Source organism: Hordeum vulgare, chromosome 4H (assembly GCF_904849725.1).
Source record: "Hordeum vulgare subsp. vulgare chromosome 4H, MorexV3_pseudomolecules_assembly, whole genome shotgun sequence".
NCBI classification, from domain to species: Eukaryota; Viridiplantae; Streptophyta; class Magnoliopsida; order Poales; family Poaceae; genus Hordeum; species Hordeum vulgare.
Genome location: NC_058521.1, coordinates 330,578,916 through 330,588,858, shown reverse-complemented (window position 1 = coordinate 330,588,858; position 9,943 = coordinate 330,578,916).

The window sequence follows — 9,943 nt, the reverse complement described above, 5'->3', positions numbered from 1 at the left end:
CTCCAGTTGTCCGAGTCAGTTAGGAACTGGCAGTCGACCTGGTTCTATTACCAGGACATCGCTTGTCCGAATGCTGTGACTGGGTTGCCACCCTTTAGCCTAGACCGTCCGGCCCCTCCCAGGCAGCTTGCGCTCTCAAAGGTGGAAAAGATCGAGATCCAACCTCTGGTCGACGCGCTGATAGCTGTCGTCCGCAAGGGAGTCACCGGCACAGATTTGCTGGAGACTTTTCTGGGTCGGCGCATCCAGCCGCTGCAAGCCCGACACCACGCCATGTGGCACTACGCGGGGCCTGAGGATTCCACTCGGACTCATCTAGAATGCGTGACCGGGGAGGTTGTGACGGCGTGGGTCTGCGGCATCACACGCGCATGCAACAACCCGAGAGGAGCCCGACGGGTGAAGCCCTTCCGCGCTGATAATCCTCCTCCGAATGAGGTGAGCACCTCTTGTCGAGTGCTTTCAATCTTCTTAGATTTATCGCTTTTCTTGTACCGCCGCCTGACGTGTGACATTGCCGACTGTGTTTTGTGCAGGAGTGGACCAACTGGTATTCTCCTGTCTCGAACGGGAATCCAGCTGAGGAAGAGGAGGGCAGCCAGGAAGGCAGCGTGGATAGCGCCGAGTATGTCTCCGACAGTGGGGAGACGGAGGAGGAGACTGAAGAGGAGGAGGGAGAGGTTGGGGAGCAGAGCTCGCCACCTCCACCATCAGAGCCTCGAACTAAGCGCCGTCACGAACCTACGGCTCCGCCGGCTCCTCCAGCGGCCCCGAGTGCTCCGCCAGCCTCTCCCGTGGCTCCGAGTGCTCGGAGTGTGAAGAGGACTAGGGACGCTGCTGCCGAGCCCACGGAACAGCCATCCAAGGTGGCAAAACCTAGCGGGCCCAAGCCTCGGAAAGCTTTGCCTCGGATGAGGATCGCTGTTCCAGTCGCCTCAGCGTAAGTGTCTTGTTCTCCCATCTTGCTTCAGTATCTAGTTGAACTCATGCTTATCCGTCGAGTGGATTTTACTCGACAGAGCTGCTACCTCCGCCACCTCTCTGCCGCGCCAAGGTGATGATCCTATGGACACGGATAACGCTGCCACATCCCAGCAAGGTTCGCTGTCACGACTCCGAGAGTTTGTATTATTGCTTCGTGAGCGCTGTCTTTAATCTTGCCCTTTTTCTGTAATTTCATGTTGTTCAGTCGGGCTTCCTTCAGAGGTGATTCACCTGGAGGACGACGACCAAAGGGGTTCAGGGCCAGCTTTGGCGCCTGTCCTTGAGGTTGTCCCATCTGCTGCTGCTCCCATCGTGGACGTGCCGCCGACCGAGACGATGCCGCCGACTGAGACGGTGCCCCTTGCGGCGGAACCGACTGGAGCGGAACTTGGGATGCCCAAGGAGTCTTCCGTCGTGCTGGGTCCGTCGACCGTCCAGTACGACGCCCGACACCTTTTGGAAGACCAAGTGGGGGCCGCCAAGGAGGCCATGGTGCAGGTGGAGCTGATGGTGGGTGACGCCAAGGGAGTGTATGACTCCATCACATCTTTGTATAAGAGAAGCTTGGAACTCGGGGACGATATTCGAGTAAGTGCGCTAGTAAGTGTTTACTTTCCTCTTGTTACCCACTGGGGGTTTCAGTGATAGACTCGGATACAGTAGGATGTTTTAGCAGTGGGTTCACTCCGAGTGAACCCAGTGGGTGTAGTCCCCGAGACTTCTATCGGGTGCTTGCACCGGCAGTTGTCTTTATATGTATTTTCCGTTACCTGAGCGAATCGGAGTTGATCTGCCCGAATGGTTCCAGTGGGGGCACTCCGAGTGCACCCACTGGGTGTATTCCCCGAGAGTAGTGTTACTCAGGTCGGGCGATAGTAGTGTCATATATTTGTCCGTTTGTCATGTAGCTCAATAGGGCCGGCCTGTTCGAGCTTCATGCCAGTGGGGTCACTCTTAGTGAACCCACTTGGTGTAGTCCCCGAGACCGCTGTCGATTGCTTGCATCGGCAGGGGTCTGAAGAACTTTGAGCTTTGTTTGTTTTCCTTGTTGAATGTGTCTGATCTTCCCTTTGCGCTGATTTGGCAGAAGACTTGCGAAATGGGATCCGCGTACAATGCTCTGAAGGCTGAAAAGGTTCAGCTTGCTGCGGAATTGGAGGCGGCTATGAATGACTTGGATGGTGTGAAGGGGGCTCTTGCTGACTGAGAGAAGTCTTTGGAGGAGTCCCGGGAGACCAACAAGGCATTGGTGGCCGAAATTGAGAAAATGGGCAAACAAAGAACTAAACTGATGGGTCAGATGAAGGTGATGAACAATCGGTGCATGGCGCAGGAGAAGTACGTCAGCGACTGGGCAAGGAAGATGATTGCACTGCTTGGTGGTAAGTTTTTTGCCGAGTGCTTCTTGTCTTTGGAGTTTGTTCTGCGCTTACTTTCTGCTTGTCTTTTCTTGGCAGATTTTTGTCTGGACGCTGAGGCTGAAGCAGCCGCCATTGAACGGTCGGTTGTTCCAAACGTTCCACTCGGCGACGAAGCCAACCGGGACATGCTCCGAGCGCATATTCGCCTTGGCAGAGTGGGACCTTTCATTGGCCGCTTGAGAGAAGTCATCGGACGGATCGACAAGGAGCTGTGGCCCGAAGACGATTCCCGGCAAGAAATAGAAGGGTTGATGACTCGGCTGGAGGACATCCCGAACCGAGTGCACGCATGGAAGAAGTCTGCTGCTCGTTGTGGTGCGGACGTGGCGCTATCTCTGGTCCGAGTGCACTGCAAAGAAGCTCGCGAAGAAAAGCTGAAGGTGTTGCAGGTCGCCAACACCAGGAAGCTTCAATTCGAAGATTTCATGGAGACCTTCATCGACACAGCCACTCGCATCGCAGACGGGATCGACCTTGACACCTTTGTGGAGCCTGCCAGTCCTGGTGACGCTTGAAAAACTTTATGGTGAACGCATTTTCGCCTCGGAATGCCGAGTGTTATCTGTATCAAACTTTGGCCACTGCTGTTGGCCGTCACATTTGTGGTTCGGTGTGGATAAGCTTGATCCACACCGAGCCGATCCAACTTTGAATTCGAATCGAATATTTTGCTCTTCTTTCGCCAAGTTTTTTTGACACGATTTTGGCTCGTGGTTTTTGTTTGACGTTTCTTGGTGAAGCCAATGGCAAACATGCGGAACATGTAATTGTCAGTTGTCTTCACATCCACATGAGCCTCAATGAGGGTCTGCTAAGCCTCCGAGTGGATCTCGAGGATACACTCGAAGGAAGCTTTTTACTTAGGCGATTCTGGATCACAGCTAAGTCCCCGAGTGCGGCATCTCGTGCGCACTCGGAGTGAGTTGATACTCATGTAGTTGTCAGTTGTCTTCTCATCCACATGAGCCTCAATGAGGGTCTGCTAAGCCTCCGAGTGGATCTCAAGGATACACTCGAAGGAAGCTTTTTACTTAGGTGATTCTGGATCGCAGCTAAGTCCTCGAGTGCGGCTTTTAGTGCGCACTCGGAGCGAGTTTGAACTCATGTAGTTGTTAGTTGTCTTCACATCCACATGAGCCTCAATGAGGGTCTGCTAAACCTCTGAGTGGATCTCGAGGATACACTCAAAGGAATCTCTTTACTTAGGCGATTCTGGATCGCAGCTAAGTCTCCGAGTGCGGCTTTTCGTGCACACTCGGAGCGAGTTTGCACTTAGGCGATTTTGAGTCGCAGCTAAGTCCCCGAGTGCGACTTTTAGTTCGCACTCGGAGCGAGTTTGTACTTAGGTGATTCTGGGTCGCAGCTAAGTCCCCGAGTGTGGCTTTTAGTGCGCACTCAGAGCGAGTTTGTACTTAGGCGATTCTGGGTTGCAGCTAAGTCCCCGAGTGCAGCTTTTAATGCGCACTCGGAGCGAGTTTTTTTACTTAGGCGACTCTGGGTCGCAGCTAAGTCCCCGAGTGCGGCTTTTAGTGCGCACTCGGAGTGAGTTTGTACTTAGGCGATTCTGGGTCGCAGCTAAGTCCCCGAGTGCGGCTTTTAATGCGCACTCGGAGCAAGTTTTTTACTTAGGCGACTCTGGGTCGCAGCTAAGTCCCTGAGTGCGGCTTTTAGTGCGCACTCGGAGCGAGTTTTTTACTTAGGCGACTCTGGGTCGCAGCTAAGTCCCCGGGTGTGACTTTTAGTGCACACTCGGGGAGAGAGTTTTTACTTAGGCGACTCTGGGTCGCAGCTAAGTCCCCGAGTGCGACTTTTAGTGCACACTCGGAGAGAGTTTTTAGACCGGAGTCTGCAAACGCGGAAGAATTTTGGACCTGCAAGAAATCAGTCCGCTTTGTATTACTTCAATGATACTTGTTCTTTACATTGCCTCTGTCGGCGGTCACGTGTAGAAGCGCTTCAGGAGATCTCCGTTCCATGCTCGCGGCTCGTCCGTTTCCTTGTCGAGGTTGTAGAGTCGATATGCTCCGTTGTTCAGCACCTTAGAGATGATGAAGGGTCCTTCCCAGGCGGGAGCCAACTTGTGAGGCCTCTGCTGGTCCACTCGGAGCACCAGGTCACCTGCTTGGAATGTGCGACTCCTGACGTGCCGCGCGTGAAATCGCCGCAGATCTTGTTGATAAATTGTTGAGCGAGTCAGTGCCATCTCGCGCTCTTCTTCTAGTAGATCCACTCCGTCCTGCCTGGCTTGCTATGCTTCGGCTTCGGAGAAGAGTTCGACTCGTGGGGAGTTGTGAAGCAAGTCACTCGGAAGGACCGCCTCTGCTCCATAAACGAGGAAGAATGGGTATCGCCCTGTAGATCTATTCGGAGTTGTGCGGAGGCTCCACAACACCAAAGGCAGCTCGGTGACCCATGCGCCGGCGGCATGTCCAACTTCTCGCAGGAGTCGAGGCTTCAGCCCTTGAAGAATAAGTCCATTCGCCCGCTCTGCTTGCCCGTTTGTTTGGGGATGCGCCACAGATGCAAAATCCACTCGGATACCTTGGCCTGTGCAAAAACCCTTGAATCTGTCCGAGTCAAAGTTTGTGTCATTGTCGGTGATTATGTTGTGCGGAACCCCGAATCTGGCGATGATGTCTCTGACAAACTTGATGGCCGTAAGGGCGTCGAGCTTCTTGATGGGCTTCTCTTCAATCCACTTGGTGAACTTGTCGACTGCCACCAACAGATGAGTGAATCCCCCTTGGCCTGTTCTGAATGGTCCGACTGTATCTAATCCCCACACTGCGAACGGCCAAACGAGAGGGATGGTCTTCAGCGCAGATGTTGGCTTGTGGGACTTGTTCGAATAGAACTGGCAGCCTTCGCATCGGTCGACCATATCTTTTGCCATTTCATTCGCCTGCAACCAGAAGAAGCCAGCTCTGAATGCTTTGGCGACGATTGCTTTTGAGGAGGCATGATGGCCGCAGGTTCCCGAGTGAATTTCTTCCAGGATTAACTGTCCCTCCTCAGGGGAGATGCATCACTGAAGGACGCGTGAAACACTTTCCTTGTACAACTGGCCATCAATGACGGTGAAGGACTTCGACCTGCAGACGATCTGCCTCGCTTGGACTTCGTCTTCTGGTAATTCTTGCCTCAGGATGTACGCAATGAATGACACAGTTCAATCGGGGATGAGAGCAAGAATCTCCATGATCAAATCAGCCACAGCGGGGACCTCGACTTCAGTCGGATCTGTTGAGCTCTTCGGTTGTACTGGTTCCTCTGTGAAAAGATCTTCTTTTACTGAGGGAAGGTGTAGGTGCTCGAGGCAGACATCACTCGGGACCGGTCTCCGAGTGGATCCAAGTTTCGCCAATTCATCAGCTGCTTGGTTTTTCAGTCGCGGAACGTGGTGGAGTTCTAGACCTTCAAACTTCTTCTCGAGCTTCCTTACTGCGTTGCAGTATGTAGTCATGGTGGGGTTCCTGACATCCCACTCCTTCATCACTTGATTAACCACCAAATCTGAATCGCCATAGACCATCAGGCGACGGACGCCGAGTGTGATGGCCATGCGCAATCCATAAAGGAGATATTCATACTCTGCCTCATTTTTGGAAGAATCGAAATGTATCTGCAGCACATACTTAAGTTTATCACCTTTTGGCGATATGATCACTACGCCAGCGCCGGAGCCATTCAACATCTTGGACCCATCGAAGAACATAGTCCAATGATCCGAGTAGATGTGAGTTGGTTGCTGTTGTTCTACCCATTCTGCTATGAAGTCAGCCAAAGCTTGAGACTTTATAGCCTTCTTGGCTTCGAACTTGATGTCGCAGTATAACATCTCCATAGCCCACTTCGCCACTCGGCCTGATGCGTCTCGATTGTGGAGGATTTCCTACAACGGAGCATCAGAAATGACAGACACCGAGTGGTCTTGGAAATAATGAGCCACCTTCTTTGCAGTCATGTAGATCCCATAAATAAGCTTTTGATAATGGGGATACCTCTGCTTGGAAGGAGTCAGGACTTCGGAGACATAATATACTGGCCGCTGAACCTTGTACGCTTTGCCTTCTTCTTCGCGTTCGACTGTGAGGACAGTGCTGACTACTTGATTTGTAGCCGCGATGTACAGAAGAAGGGGTTCTTTACTGAGCGGGGCAGTAAGAACCGGCTGGGTGGAAAGCAGGGCTTTGAGGTCGTCGAATGCAATTTGGGCTTCGTCTGTCCACTCGAAAGTATCTGATTTCTTCATGAGTCGGTACAGAGGTAACGCCTTCTCGCCGAGTCGAGCGATAAACCTGCTCAAAGCCGCTAGGCAAGCTGTGAGCCTTTGAACATCATGTATTCTGACCGGCCGCTCCATTCAGACGATGGTCCCGATCTTTTCGGGGTCGACATCGATCCCTCGTTCGGAAACGAATAAACCGAGTAACTTTCCGCTGGGAACACCGAATGAACACTTGGCAGGGTTGAGCTTGATATCGTACCTGCAAAGGTTGGCGAATGTTTCTGCCAAGTCAGTCAGCAGGTCGGAACCTTTGCGTGACTTGACTACGATATCCTCCATATATGCCTCCACATTTCGAACGATCTGGTCAAGGAGGCATTTTTGGATCATGCGCATAAAAGTTGCTCCTGCATTCTTCAAACCGAATGGCATAGTGATGTAGCAGAAACACCCGAATGGGGTGATGAAGGCTGTTTTTAATTCACCGGACCATACAGACGGATCTGATGATAGCCCGAATAGGCATCAAGGAATGATAAACGCTCACAACCCGCAGTCGAATCAACAATTTGATCAATGCGGGGGAGCGGGAAATGATCTTTCAGGCAGACCTTATTGAGATGCTTGAAGTCGATGCACATACGGAGAGACTTGTCCTTCTTGGGCACCATGACAACATTGGCGAGCCAATCGGAGTGGTGAACCTCGCGAATGAAGTTGGTTGCCAAAAGTTTAGCCACCTCCTCTCCGATTGCCTTCCTTTTGTGCGCGGCGGACCGACGCAGGCGTTCTCGGACGGGTCGAGCAGCAGGATCCACATGCAGTCGGTGCTCAGCCAACTCCCTGGGTACACCTGGCATGTGAGCGGGCTTCCATGCGAAAATGTCCCAGTTCTCACAGAGGAATTGGATGAGCTCGGCTTCCTATTTTGGATCAAGGGTGGTGGAGATGTTTGTCGGGGCGGTGGTGTCGTCCGTCGGGTGGATGCTGACTTTCTTCGTGTCGCCCACCGACTGGAATGCGGACTCCGAAGCTGGCTTCTTCGAACGCATCAAGTCAACGGGGTCGGCTGTCTTCTTGTACTCATCCAGCTCGAGGATAGCCATCTGTTGGTCGGCAATCTTCAACCCCTGCTGCAGACACTCCTTGGCCCGCTGCCGATTGCCTGTGATCGTGATCACACCTTTGGGACCCGGCATCTTCAGCTTCAAATACATGTAACATGGACGGACCATGAAATGCGCATACGCCGGACGGCCCAGAATCGCATGGTATGCACTCTGGAAGTCCACCACCTCGAATGTCAGCCTTTCCTTGCGGAAGTTCTTGTCGGAGCCGAAAAAGACGTCCAACGCGATCTGGCCGAGTGACTTGGCCTTTCATCCTGGGACGACTCCGTGGAACTGCATGCCGCTCTTGCTAAGTTTGGACATCGGAATGCCCATCCCCTTGAGAGTGTCAGCGTACATGATGTTCAAGCTGCTGCCGCCGTCCATGAGGACTTTGCGCAGTCGGACTCCTTCCACCACCGGGTCGACGACCAGGGCCTGCCTCCCTGGGGTGGGCACGTGTGCTGGATGGTCCGACTGATCAAAGGTGATTGCAGTCTGAGACCATTTAAGGAACGTGGGGTTGGTCGGGGTGGCCATGTTCACCTCCCTGTTCACCAGCTTCAGTCGACTCTTGCTTTCCACGTCAGCAAAAATCATCAATGTTGCATGGACTTGGGGGAACGGATCCTCCTTGTCCTCATCATCCTGCTCGTTGTCCTTTTCACTCGGCTGCCCTTCGCCGAACCCTTGGATCAGGAGGCGACATTGCCGAGTGGTGTGCTTCGGGAATATGGCGTTGCCTTCTTCGTCCATCTTCGTGTGGATTGGACATGGCTGATCCAGGATGGAGTTCCCGAACTGCTTCTTCTTGGGGGTGTACTGAGCTTTCCCCTTGCCCTTGAACTTGGCATTGGTAACGGCTGCTGCCTGTGCCTGCGGAGTGGACGGAGCTTTCTGCTTTTGCTTTCGATTGTTGTTCCCATCTCCGTCGGCGACTGCCTTATGCTTGCCGCTACGTATGCGGTCCTCTTCTTCGCCATTTGCATAGTGTGCGGCTATCTCCATCATCTTGCTCATGGAGATGTCGCCTGTCTGACCAAACTTCAGGTACAGATCTCTGTACCGCACGCCTTCCTTGAAGGCGCAGACTGCTTGGTGTTCTGTGACGTTCTCCACCGTGTGGTAGAGGGTCGTCCAGCACTGGATGAAATTGCGCAGGGGCTCATTCTGCTTCTGGACACAGTGCTGGAGCTCCACGAGACCAGCAGGGCGTTTGCACGTGCCCTCGAAGGTCCTGATGAAGACTCGGGACAGATCTGCCCAGCTGTAGATGCTTGACGGAGCCAACTGGTTCAGCCACGCTCGCGCCGAGCCGTCGAGCATCAGCGGGAGATGTTTCATGGCGACCTGGTCATCTCCGCCACCGATCTGGACCGCCACTCAGTAGTCGACCAGCCACATTTCTGGCTTAGATTCTCCTGTGAACTTGCTGATCCCCGTCGCCAATCGGAAGTTGGGAGGGATGTCAGCTGAACGGATGGCTCGACTAAAGCACTCGGGGCCAGAGACGATGGTCCTGCTTCCACTCGGACGGTCTCTATCGTGACCATCACGGTGGGCTCGACTCCTGTCGACCTTCCTCTGGGCGATGTATCCTCTTGCGTTGGGACTTGGATCATACGTGTCACCGACTGAACGCCGATCATCGTGATGTCGGGGCCCGTAAGGCCCACCCCGCGGAGGGGTGCGTGAACGGCGACGATCTTCGGGATTCATGGAACGGCTACCCCCTCTGCGTCGCTCATGAGAGTCGGGGCTGAAAACCGACCGATGCGTGTTCGCGTGAACAGAACTGTTGTGGATCCTGTTGTGCGAGTGGGAGACCGCCGAATTCTGCTGCTGCACCGTGTGCAACAGGGCACAGATCTGCTCGGTTCCTCTACCAGCCTCTGAATCAGTCGGTTGGAGGGAATCGGCTATCTTGGCAGCGGCAGCCAGGTTGAGGACGGGTGTGCGGAACACCTCGACGTTGCTCTGACGAGTGCGTCGACTGGCAGAACGGTGGTGTTGACGGCGAGCGTCGGATGATTTGCCGACCTCGTGCTCATTCCGACCAGTCCGGTGGGAACTTTCATGGGAATTGGCCATGAGAACTTCGGCTGCAGGCCCGCGACCCAAGTACTCGGAAGGTAACTCAGTCAGAACTGAGTCCAAGCACTGGGACGGCGGTGCGACCATAACCGACTCGAGGACCGCCA